The sequence below is a fragment of the Heterodontus francisci genome, chromosome 31, assembly GCF_036365525.1.
Source record: "Heterodontus francisci isolate sHetFra1 chromosome 31, sHetFra1.hap1, whole genome shotgun sequence".
NCBI lineage: Eukaryota > Metazoa > Chordata > Chondrichthyes > Heterodontiformes > Heterodontidae > Heterodontus > Heterodontus francisci.
The window spans coordinates 5505933-5521064 of NC_090401.1; the positions used below are offsets into that span (position 1 = coordinate 5505933).

The 15132-nt window shown below is 35.0% G+C and overlaps 1 protein-coding gene across 2 annotated transcripts in view; it reads right to left on the reverse strand.

Annotated features, from left to right (window-relative positions):
• LOC137347060 (granulocyte colony-stimulating factor receptor-like) overlaps positions 1-15132 on the reverse strand; it is a 568030-nt gene that overhangs the window by 306534 nt on the left and 246364 nt on the right. The gene's annotated exons all lie outside the window — the stretch shown is intronic.

A 15132-nucleotide genomic window follows, 5' to 3' on the forward strand; every position in this document is an offset into this window, starting at 1 on the left:
TTTCAGATCCACACGTTCTGCCATGATATCTTGTTTATTTCAGATCCACACATTCTGCCATGATATCTTGTTTATTTCAGCTGCACACATTCTGCCATGATATCTTGTTTATTTCAGATCCACACATTCTGCCATGATATCTTGTTTATTGCAGATCCACACATTCTGCCATGATATCTTGTTTATTTCAGATCCACACATTCTGCCATGATATCTTGTTTATTTCAGATCCACACATTCTGCCATGATATCTTGTTTATTTCAGCTACACACATTCTGCCATGATATCTTGTTTATTTCAGCTACACACATTCTGCCATGATATCTTGTTTATTTCAGATCCACACATTCTGCCATGATATCTTGTTTATTTCAGCTGCACACATTCTGCCATGATATTTTTTTTATTTCAGATCCACACATTCTGCCATGGTATCTTGTTTATTTCAGATCCACACATTCTGCCATGGTATCTTGTTTATTTCAGCTACACACATTCTGCCATGATATCTTGTTTATTTCTGATCCACACATTCTGCCATGATGTCTTGTTTATTTCAGATCCACACATTCTGCCATGATATCTTATTTATTTCAGATCCACACATTCTGCCATGATATTTTTTTTATTTCAGATCCACACATTCTGCCATGATATCTTGTTTATTTCAGATCCACACATTCTGCCATGATATCTTGTTTATTTCAGATCCACACTTTCTGCCATGATATCTTGTTTATTTCTGATCCACACATTCTGCCATGATATCTTGTTTATTTCAGATCCACACATTCTGCCATGATATCTTGTTTATTTCAGATCCACACATTCTGCCAGGATATCTTGTTTATTTCAGATCCACACATTCTGCCATGATATTTTGTTTATTTCTGATCCACACATTCTGTCATGATATCTTGTTTATTTCAGATCCACACATTCTGCCATGATATCTTGTTTATTTCTGATCCATACATTCTGCCATGATATCTTGTTTATTTCTGATCCACACATTCTGCCATGATATCTTGTTTATTTCAGCTACACACATTCTGCCATGATATCTTGTTTATTTCAGATCCACACATTCTGCCATGATATCTTGTTTATTTCAGATCCACACATTCTGCCATGATATCTTGTTTATTTCAGATCCACACATTCTGCCATGATATCTTGTTTATTTCAGATCCACACATTCTGTCATGATATCTTGTTTATTTCAGATCCACACGTTCTGCCATGATATCTTGTTTATTTCAGATCCACAAATTCTGCCATGATATCTTGTTTATTTCAGCTGCACACATTCTGCCATGATATCTTGTTTATTTCAGATCCACACATTCTGCCATGATATCTTGTTTATTTCAGATCCACACATTCTGCCATGATATCTTGTTTATTTCAGCTACACACATTCTGCCATGATATCTTGTTTATTTCAGATCCACACATTCTGCCATGATATCTTGTTTATTTCAGCTACACACATTCTGCCATGATATTTTTTTTATTTCAGATCCACACATTCTGCCATGATATTTTTTTTATTTCAGATCCACACATTCTGCCATGGTATCTTGTTTATTTCAGATCCACACATTCTGCCATGGTATCTTGTTTATTTCAGCTACACACATTCTGCCATGATATTTTTTTTCTTTCAGATCCACACATTCTGCCATGGTATCTTGTTTATTTCAGATCCACACATTCTGCCATGATGTCTTGTTTATTTCAGATCCACACATTCTGCCATGATATCTTGTTTATTTCAGATCCACACATTCTGCCATGATATTTTTTTTATTTCAGATCCACACATTCTGCCATGATATCTTGTTTATTTCAGATCCACACATTCTGCCATGATATTTTTTTTATTTCAGATCCACACATTCTGCCATGATATCTTGTTTATTTCAGATCCACACATTCTGCCATGATATCTTGTTTATTTCAGATCCACACTTTCTGCCATGATATCTTGTTTATTTCAGATCCACACATTCTGCCATGATATCTTGTTTATTTCAGATCCACACATTCTGCCATGATATTTTTTTTATTTCAGATCCACACATTCTGCCATGATATCTTGTTTATTTCAGATCCACACATTCTGCCATGATATCTTGTTTATTTCAGATCCACACATTCTGCCATGGTATCTTGTTTATTTCTGATCCACACATTCTGCCATGGTATCTTGTTTATTTCAGATCCACACATTCTGCCATGATATCTTGTTTATTTCAGATCCACACATTCTGCCATGATATTTTTTTTATTTCTGATCCACACATTCTGCCATGATATCTTGTTTATTTCAGATCCACACATTCTGCCATGATATCTTGTTTATTTCAGATCCACACATTCTGCCAGGATATCTTGTTTATTTCAGCTACACACATTCTGCCATGATATCTTGTTTATTTCTGATCCACACATTCTGCCATGATATCTTGTTTATTTCAGATCCACACATTCTGCCATGATATCTTGTTTATTTCAGATCCACACATTCTGCCAGGATATCTTGTTTATTTCAGCTACACACATTCTGCCATGGTATCTTGTTTATTTCAGATCCACACATTCTGCCATGATATCTTGTTTATTTCAGATCCACACATTCTGCCATGATATCTTGTTTATTTCAGATCCACACATTCTGCCATGATATCTTGTTTATTTCAGATCCACACATTCTGTCATGATATCTTGTTTATTTCAGATCCACACGTTCTGCCATGATATCTTGTTTATTTCAGATCCACAAATTCTGCCATGATATCTTGTTTATTTCAGCTGCACACATTCTGCCATGATATCTTGTTTATTTCAGATCCACACATTCTGCCATGATATCTTGTTTATTTCAGATCCACACATTCTGCCATGATATCTTGTTTATTTCAGCTACACACATTCTGCCATGATATCTTGTTTATTTCAGATCCACACATTCTGCCATGATATCTTGTTTATTTCAGCTACACACATTCTGCCATGATATTTTTTTTATTTCAGATCCACACATTCTGCCATGATATTTTTTTTATTTCAGATCCACACATTCTGCCATGGTATCTTGTTTATTTCAGATCCACACATTCTGCCATGGTATCTTGTTTATTTCAGCTACACACATTCTGCCATGATATTTTTTTTCTTTCAGATCCACACATTCTGCCATGGTATCTTGTTTATTTCAGATCCACACATTCTGCCATGATGTCTTGTTTATTTCAGATCCACACATTCTGCCATGATATCTTGTTTATTTCAGATCCACACATTCTGCCATGATATTTTTTTTATTTCAGATCCACACATTCTGCCATGATATCTTGTTTATTTCAGATCCACACATTCTGCCATGATATTTTTTTTATTTCAGATCCACACATTCTGCCATGATATCTTGTTTATTTCAGATCCACACATTCTGCCATGATATCTTGTTTATTTCAGATCCACACTTACTGCCATGATATCTTGTTTATTTCAGATCCACACATTCTGCCATGATATCTTGTTTATTTCAGATCCACACATTCTGCCATGATATTTTTTTTATTTCAGATCCACACATTCTGCCATGATATCTTGTTTATTTCAGATCCACACATTCTGCCATGATATCTTGTTTATTTCAGATCCACACATTCTGCCATGGTATCTTGTTTATTTCTGATCCACACATTCTGCCATGGTATCTTGTTTATTTCAGATCCACACATTCTGCCATGATATCTTGTTTATTTCAGATCCACACATTCTGCCATGATATTTTTTTTATTTCTGATCCACACATTCTGCCATGATATCTTGTTTATTTCAGATCCACACATTCTGCCATGATATCTTGTTTATTTCAGATCCACACATTCTGCCAGGATATCTTGTTTATTTCAGCTACACACATTCTGCCATGATATCTTGTTTATTTCTGATCCACACATTCTGCCATGATATCTTGTTTATTTCAGATCCACACATTCTGCCATGATATCTTGTTTATTTCAGATCCACACATTCTGCCAGGATATCTTGTTTATTTCAGCTACACACATTCTGCCATGGTATCTTGTTTATTTCAGATCCACACATTCTGCCATGATATCTTGTTTATTTCAGATCCACACATTCTGCCAGGATATCTTGTTTATTTCAGCTACACACATTCTGCCATGGTATCTTGTTTATTTCTGATCCACACATTCTGCCATGATATCTTGTTTATTTCAGATCCACACATTCTGCCATGATATCTTGTTTATTTCAGATCCACACATTCTGCCAGGATATCTTGTTTATTTCAGCTACACACATTCTGCCATGGTATCTTGTTTATTTCAGATCCACACATTCTGCCATGATATCTTGTTTATTTCAGATCCACACATTCTGCCATGATATTTTTTTTATTTCAGATCCACACATTCTGCCATGATATCTTGTATATTTCAGATCCACACATTCTGCCATGATATTTTTTTTATTTCAGATCCACACATTCTGCCATGATATCTTGTTTATTTCAGCTACACACATTCTGCCATGATATCTTGTTTATTTCAGATCCACACATTCTGCCATGATATCTTGTTTATTTCAGCTACACACATTCTGCCATGATATTTTTTTTATTTCAGATCCACACATTCTGCCATGATATTTTTTTTATTTCAGATCCACACATTCTGCCATGGTATCTTGTTTATTTCAGATCCACACATTCTGCCATGGTATCTTGTTTATTTCAGCTACACACATTCTGCCATGATATTTTTTTTCTTTCAGATCCACACATTCTGCCATGGTATCTTGTTTATTTCAGATCCACACATTCTGCCATGATGTCTTGTTTATTTCAGATCCACACATTCTGCCATGATATCTTGTTTATTTCAGATCCACACATTCTGCCATGATATTTTTTTTATTTCAGATCCACACATTCTGCCATGATATCTTGTTTATTTCAGATCCACACATTCTGCCATGATATTTTTTTTATTTCAGATCCACACATTCTGCCATGATATCTTGTTTATTTCAGATCCACACATTCTGCCATGATATCTTGTTTATTTCAGATCCACACTTTCTGCCATGATATCTTGTTTATTTCAGATCCACACATTCTGCCATGATATCTTGTTTATTTCAGATCCACACATTCTGCCATGATATTTTTTTTATTTCAGATCCACACATTCTGCCATGATATCTTGTTTATTTCAGATCCACACATTCTGCCATGATATCTTGTTTATTTCAGATCCACACATTCTGCCATGGTATCTTGTTTATTTCTGATCCACACATTCTGCCATGGTATCTTGTTTATTTCAGATCCACACATTCTGCCATGATATCTTGTTTATTTCAGATCCACACATTCTGCCATGATATTTTTTTTATTTCTGATCCACACATTCTGCCATGATATCTTGTTTATTTCAGATCCACACATTCTGCCATGATATCTTGTTTATTTCAGATCCACACATTCTGCCAGGATATCTTGTTTATTTCAGCTACACACATTCTGCCATGATATCTTGTTTATTTCTGATCCACACATTCTGCCATGATATCTTGTTTATTTCAGATCCACACATTCTGCCATGATATCTTGTTTATTTCAGATCCACACATTCTGCCAGGATATCTTGTTTATTTCAGCTACACACATTCTGCCATGGTATCTTGTTTATTTCAGATCCACACATTCTGCCATGATATCTTGTTTATTTCAGATCCACACATTCTGCCAGGATATCTTGTTTATTTCAGCTACACACATTCTGCCATGGTATCTTGTTTATTTCTGATCCACACATTCTGCCATGATATCTTGTTTATTTCAGATCCACACATTCTGCCATGATATCTTGTTTATTTCAGATCCACACATTCTGCCAGGATATCTTGTTTATTTCAGCTACACACATTCTGCCATGGTATCTTGTTTATTTCAGATCCACACATTCTGCCATGATATCTTGTTTATTTCAGATCCACACATTCTGCCATGATATTTTTTTTATTTCAGATCCACACATTCTGCCATGATATCTTGTATATTTCAGATCCACACATTCTGCCATGATATTTTTTTTATTTCAGATCCACACATTCTGCCATGATATCTTGTTTATTTCAGCTACACACATTCTGCCATGATATCTTGTTTATTTCAGATCCACACATTCTGCCATGATATCTTGTTTATTTCAGCTACACACATTCTGCCATGATATTTTTTTTATTTCAGATCCACACATTCTGCCATGATATTTTTTTTATTTCAGATCCACACATTCTGCCATGGTATCTTGTTTATTTCAGATCCACACATTCTGCCATGGTATCTTGTTTATTTCAGCTACACACATTCTGCCATGATATTTTTTTTCTTTCAGATCCACACATTCTGCCATGGTATCTTGTTTATTTCAGATCCACACATTCTGCCATGATGTCTTGTTTATTTCAGATCCACACATTCTGCCATGATATCTTGTTTATTTCAGATCCACACATTCTGCCATGATATTTTTTTTATTTCAGATCCACACATTCTGCCATGATATCTTGTTTATTTCAGATCCACACATTCTGCCATGATATTTTTTTTATTTCAGATCCACACATTCTGCCATGATATCTTGTTTATTTCAGATCCACACATTCTGCCATGATATCTTGTTTATTTCAGATCCACACTTTCTGCCATGATATCTTGTTTATTTCAGATCCACACATTCTGCCATGATATCTTGTTTATTTCAGATCCACACATTCTGCCATGATATTTTTTTTATTTCAGATCCACACATTCTGCCATGATATCTTGTTTATTTCAGATCCACACATTCTGCCATGATATCTTGTTTATTTCAGATCCACACATTCTGCCATGGTATCTTGTTTATTTCTGATCCACACATTCTGCCATGGTATCTTGTTTATTTCAGATCCACACATTCTGCCATGATATCTTGTTTATTTCAGATCCACACATTCTGCCATGATATTTTTTTTATTTCTGATCCACACATTCTGCCATGATATCTTGTTTATTTCAGATCCACACATTCTGCCATGATATCTTGTTTATTTCAGATCCACACATTCTGCCAGGATATCTTGTTTATTTCAGCTACACACATTCTGCCATGATATCTTGTTTATTTCTGATCCACACATTCTGCCATGATATCTTGTTTATTTCAGATCCACACATTCTGCCATGATATCTTGTTTATTTCAGATCCACACATTCTGCCAGGATATCTTGTTTATTTCAGCTACACACATTCTGCCATGGTATCTTGTTTATTTCAGATCCACACATTCTGCCATGATATCTTGTTTATTTCAGATCCACACATTCTGCCAGGATATCTTGTTTATTTCAGCTACACACATTCTGCCATGGTATCTTGTTTATTTCTGATCCACACATTCTGCCATGATATCTTGTTTATTTCAGATCCACACATTCTGCCATGATATCTTGTTTATTTCAGATCCACACATTCTGCCAGGATATCTTGTTTATTTCAGCTACACACATTCTGCCATGGTATCTTGTTTATTTCAGATCCACACATTCTGCCATGATATCTTGTTTATTTCAGATCCACACATTCTGCCATGATATTTTTTTTATTTCAGATCCACACATTCTGCCATGATATCTTGTATATTTCAGATCCACACATTCTGCCATGATATTTTTTTTATTTCAGATCCACACATTCTGCCATGATATCTTGTTTATTTCAGATCCACACATTCTGCCATGATATCTTGTTTATTTCAGATCCACACATTCTGCCATGATATCTTGTTTATTTCAGATCCACACATTCTGCCGTGATATTTTTTTTATTTCAGATCCACACATTCTGCCATGATATCTTGTTTATTTCAGATCCACACATTCTGCCATGGTATCTTGTTTATTTCTGATCCACACATTCTGCCATGGTATCTTGTTTATTTCAGATCCACACATTCTGCCATGATATCTTGTTTATTTCAGATCCACACATTCTGCCATGATATCTTGTTTATTTCAGATCCACACATTCTGCCATGATATCTTGTTTATTTCAGATCCACACATTCTGCCATGATATCTTGTTTATTTCAGATCCACACATTCTGCCATGATATCTTGTTTATTGCAGATCCACACATTCTGCCATGATATCTTGTTTATTTCAGATCCACACATTCTGCCATGATATCTTGTTTATTTCAGATCCACACATTCTGCCATGATATCTTGTTTATTTCAGCTACACACATTCTGCCATGATATCTTGTTTATTTCAGCTACACACATTCTGCCATGATATCTTGTTTATTTCAGATCCACACATTCTGCCATGATATCTTGTTTATTTCAGCTGCACACATTCTGCCATGATATTTTTTTTATTTCAGATCCACACATTCTGCCATGATATTTTTTTTATTTCAGATCCACACATTCTGCCATGGTATCTTGTTTATTTCAGATCCACACATTCTGCCATGGTATCTTGTTTATTTCAGCTACACACATTCTGCCATGATATCTTGTTTATTTCTGATCCACACATTCTGCCATGATGTCTTGTTTATTTCAGATCCACACATTCTGCCATGATATCTTATTTATATCAGATCCACACATTCTGCCATGATATTTTTTTTATTTCAGATCCACACATTCTGCCATGATATCTTGTTTATTTCAGATCCACACATTCTGCCATGATATCTTGTTTATTTCAGATCCACACTTTCTGCCATGATATCTTGTTTATTTCTGATCCACACATTCTGCCATGATATCTTGTTTATTTCAGATCCACACATTCTGCCATGATATCTTGTTTATTTCAGATCCACACATTCTGCCAGGATATCTTGTTTATTTCAGATCCACACATTCTGCCATGATATTTTGTTTATTTCTGATCCACACATTCTGTCATGATATCTTGTTTATTTCAGATCCACACATTCTGCCATGATATCTTGTTTATTTCTGATCCACACATTCTGCCATGATATCTTGTTTATTTCTGATCCACACATTCTGCCATGATATCTTGTTTATTTCAGCTACACACATTCTGCCATGATATCTTGTTTATTTCAGATCCACACATTCTGCCATGATATCTTGTTTATTTCAGATCCACACATTCTGCCATGATATCTTGTTTATTTCAGATCCACACATTCTGCCATGATATCTTGTTTATTTCAGATCCACACATTCTGTCATGATATCTTGTTTATTTCAGATCCACACGTTCTGCCATGATATCTTGTTTATTTCAGATCCACAAATTCTGCCATGATATCTTGTTTATTTCAGCTGCACACATTCTGCCATGATATCTTGTTTATTTCAGATCCACACATTCTGCCATGATATCTTGTTTATTTCAGATCCACACATTCTGCCATGATATCTTGTTTATTTCAGCTACACACATTCTGCCATGATATCTTGTTTATTTCAGATCCACACATTCTGCCATGATATCTTGTTTATTTCAGCTACACACATTCTGCCATGATATTTTTTTTATTTCAGATCCACACATTCTGCCATGATATTTTTTTTATTTCAGATCCACACATTCTGCCATGGTATCTTGTTTATTTCAGATCCACACATTCTGCCATGGTATCTTGTTTATTTCAGCTACACACATTCTGCCATGATATTTTTTTTCTTTCAGATCCACACATTCTGCCATGGTATCTTGTTTATTTCAGATCCACACATTCTGCCATGATGTCTTGTTTATTTCAGATCCACACATTCTGCCATGATGTCTTGTTTATTTCAGATCCACACATTCTGCCATGATATCTTGTTTATTTCAGATCCACACATTCTGCCATGATATTTTTTTTATTTCAGATCCACACATTCTGCCATGATATCTTGTTTATTTCAGATCCACACATTCTGCCATGATATTTTTTTTATTTCAGATCCACACATTCTGCCATGATATCTTGTTTATTTCAGATCCACACATTCTGCCATGATATCTTGTTTATTTCAGATCCACACTTTCTGCCATGATATCTTGTTTATTTCAGATCCACACATTCTGCCATGATATCTTGTTTATTTCAGATCCACACATTCTGCCATGATATTTTTTTTATTTCAGATCCACACATTCTGCCATGATATCTTGTTTATTTCAGATCCACACATTCTGCCATGATATCTTGTTTATTTCAGATCCACACATTCTGCCATGGTATCTTGTTTATTTCTGATCCACACATTCTGCCATGGTATCTTGTTTATTTCAGATCCACACATTCTGCCATGATATCTTGTTTATTTCAGATCCACACATTCTGCCATGATATTTTTTTTATTTCTGATCCACACATTCTGCCATGATATCTTGTTTATTTCAGATCCACACATTCTGCCATGATATCTTGTTTATTTCAGATCCACACATTCTGCCAGGATATCTTGTTTATTTCAGCTACACACATTCTGCCATGATATCTTGTTTATTTCTGATCCACACATTCTGCCATGATATCTTGTTTATTTCAGATCCACACATTCTGCCATGATATCTTGTTTATTTCAGATCCACACATTCTGCCAGGATATCTTGTTTATTTCAGCTACACACATTCTGCCATGGTATCTTGTTTATTTCAGATCCACACATTCTGCCATGATATCTTGTTTATTTCAGATCCACACATTCTGCCATGATATCTTGTTTATTTCAGATCCACACATTCTGCCATGATATCTTGTTTATTTCAGATCCACACATTCTGTCATGATATCTTGTTTATTTCAGATCCACACGTTCTGCCATGATATCTTGTTTATTTCAGATCCACAAATTCTGCCATGATATCTTGTTTATTTCCGCTGCACACATTCTGCCATGATATCTTGTTTATTTCAGATCCACACATTCTGCCATGATATCTTGTTTATTTCAGATCCACACATTCTGCCATGATATCTTGTTTATTTCAGCTACACACATTCTGCCATGATATCTTGTTTATTTCAGATCCACACATTCTGCCATGATATCTTGTTTATTTCAGCTACACACATTCTGCCATGATATTTTTTTTATTTCAGATCCACACATTCTGCCATGATATTTTTCTTATTTCAGATCCACACATTCTGCCATGGTATCTTGTTTATTTCAGATCCACACATTCTGCCATGGTATCTTGTTTATTTCAGATCCACACATTCTGCCATGATGTCTTGTTTATTTCAGATCCACACATTCTGCCATGATATCTTGTTTATTTCAGATCCACACATTCTGCCATGATATTTTTTTTATTTCAGATCCACACATTCTGCCATGATATCTTGTTTATTTCAGATCCACACATTCTGCCATGATATTTTTTTTATTTCAGATCCACACATTCTGCCATGATATCTTGTTTATTTCAGATCCACACATTCTGCCATGATATCTTGTTTATTTCAGATCCACACTTTCTGCCATGATATCTTGTTTATTTCAGATCCACACATTCTGCCATGATATCTTGTTTATTTCAGATCCACACATTCTGCCATGATATTTTTTTTATTTCAGATCCACACATTCTGCCATGATATCTTGTTTATTTCAGATCCACACATTCTGCCATGATATCTTGTTTATTTCAGATCCACACATTCTGCCATGGTATCTTGTTTATTTCTGATCCACACATTCTGCCATGGTATCTTGTTTATTTCAGATCCACACATTCTGCCATGATATCTTGTTTATTTCAGATCCACACATTCTGCCATGATATTTTTTTTATTTCTGATCCACACATTCTGCCATGATATCTTGTTTATTTCAGATCCACACATTCTGCCATGATATCTTGTTTATTTCAGATCCACACATTCTGCCAGGATATCTTGTTTATTTCAGCTACACACATTCTGCCATGATATCTTGTTTATTTCTGATCCACACATTCTGCCATGATATCTTGTTTATTTCAGATCCACACATTCTGCCATGATATCTTGTTTATTTCAGATCCACACATTCTGCCATGATATCTTGTTTATTTCAGATCCACACATTCTGCCAGGATATCTTGTTTATTTCAGCTACACACATTCTGCCATGGTATCTTGTTTATTTCAGATCCACACATTCTGCCATGATATCTTGTTTATTTCAGATCCACACATTCTGCCAGGATATCTTGTTTATTTCAGCTACACACATTCTGCCATGGTATCTTGTTTATTTCAGATCCACACATTCTGCCATGATATCTTGTTTATTTCAGATCCACACATTCTGCCAGGATATCTTGTTTATTTCAGCTACACACATTCTGCCATGGTATCTTGTTTATTTCTGATCCACACATTCTGCCATGATATCTTGTTTATTTCAGATCCACACATTCTGCCATGATATCTTGTTTATTTCAGATCCACACATTCTGCCAGGATATCTTGTTTATTTCAGCTACACACATTCTGCCATGGTATCTTGTTTATTTCAGATCCACACATTCTGCCATGATATCTTGTTTATTTCAGATCCACACATTCTGCCATGATATTTTTTTTATTTCAGATCCACACATTCTGCCATGATATCTTGTATATTTCAGATCCACACATTCTGCCAGGATATTTTTTTTATTTCAGATCCACACATTCTGCCATGATATCTTGTTTATTTCAGATCCACACATTCTGCCATGATATCTTGTTTATTTCAGATCCACACATTCTGCCATGATATCTTGTTTATTTCAGATCCACACATTCTGCCGTGATATTTTTTTTATTTCAGATCCACACATTCTGCCATGATATTTTTTTTATTTCAGATCCACACATTCTGCCATGATATCTTGTTTATTTCAGATCCACACATTCTGCCATGATATCTTGTTTATTTCATATCCACACATTCTGCCAGGATATCTTGTTTATTTCAGATCCACACATTCTGCCATGATATTTTGTCTATTTCTGATCCACACATTCTGTCATGATATCTTGTTTATTTCAGATCCACACATTCTGCCATGATATCTTGTTTATTTCTGATCCACACATTCTGCCATGATATCTTGTTTACTTCAGATCCACACATTCTGCCATGATATCTTGTTTATTTCAGCTACACACATTCTGCCAGGATATCTTGTTTATTTCAGCTACACATATTCTGCCATGATATCTTGTTTATTTCAGCTACACACATTCTGCCATGATATTTTTTTTATTTCAGATCCACACATTCTGCCATGATATTTTTTTTATTTCAGATCCACACATTCTGCCATGATATCTTGTTTATTTCAGATCCACACATTCTGCCATGATATCTTGTTTATTTCAGATCCACACATTCTGCCATGATATCTTGTTTATTTCAGATCCACACATTCTGCCATGATATCTTGTTTATTTCAGATCCACACATTCTGTCATGATATCTTGTTTATTTCAGATCCACACGTTCTGCCATGATATCTTGTTTATTTCAGATCCACACATTCTGCCATGATATCTTGTTTATTTCAGCTGCACACATTCTGCCATGATATCTTGGTTATTTCAGATCCACACATTCTGCCATGATATCTTGTTTATTTCAGATCCACACATTCTGCCATGATATCTTGTTTATTTCAGCTGCACACATTCTGCCATGATATCTTGTTTATTTCAGATCCACACATTCTGCCATGATATCTTGTTTATTTCAGCTGCACACATTCTGCCATGATATTTTTTTTATTTCAGATCCACACATTCTGCCATGATATCTTGTTTATTTCAGATCCACACATTCTGCCATGATATCTTGTTTATTTCAGATCCACACATTCTGTCATGATATCTTGTTTATTTCAGATCCACACGTTCTGCCATGATATCTTGTTTATTTCAGATCCACACATTCTGCCATGATATCTTGTTTATTTCAGATCCACACATTCTGCCATGATATCTTGTTTATTTCAGATCCACACTTTCTGCCATGATATCTTGTTTATTTCAGATCCACACATTCTGCCATGATATCTTGTTTATTTCAGATCCACACATTCTGCCATGATATTTTTTTTATTTCAGATCCACACATTCTGCCATGATATCTTGTTTATTTCAGATCCACACATTCTGCCATGATATCTTGTTTATTTCAGATCCACACATTCTGCCATGGTATCTTGTTTATTTCTGATCCACACATTCTGCCATGGTATCTTGTTTATTTCAGATCCACACATTCTGCCATGATATCTTGTTTATTTCAGATCCACACATTCTGCCATGATATTTTTTTTATTTCTGATCCACACATTCTGCCATGATATCTTGTTTATTTCAGATCCACACATTCTGCCATGATATCTTGTTTATTTCAGATCCACACATTCTGCCAGGATATCTTGTTTATTTCAGCTACACACATTCTGCCATGATATCTTGTTTATTTCTGATCCACACATTCTGCCATGATATCTTGTTTATTTCAGATCCACACATTCTGCCATGATATCTTGTTTATTTCAGATCCACACATTCTGCCAGGATATCTTGTTTATTTCAGCTACACACATTCTGCCATGGTATCTTGTTTATTTCAGATCCACACATTCTGCCATGATATCTTGTTTATTTCAGATCCACACATTCTGCCATGATATCTTGTTTATTTCAGATCCACACATTCTGCCATGATATCTTGTTTATTTCAGATCCACACATTCTGTCATGATATCTTGTTTATTTCAGATCCACACGTTCTGCCATGATATCTTGTTTATTTCAGATCCACAAATTCTGCCATGATATCTTGTTTATTTCAGCTGCACACATTCTGCCATGATATCTTGTTTATTTCAGATCCACACATTCTGCCATGATATCTTGTTTATTTCAGATCCACACATTCTGCCATGATATCTTGTTTATTTCAGCTACACACATTCTGCCATGATATCTTGTTTATTTCAGATCCACACATTCTGCCATGATATCTTGTTTATTTCAGCTACACACATTCTGCCATGATATTTTTTTT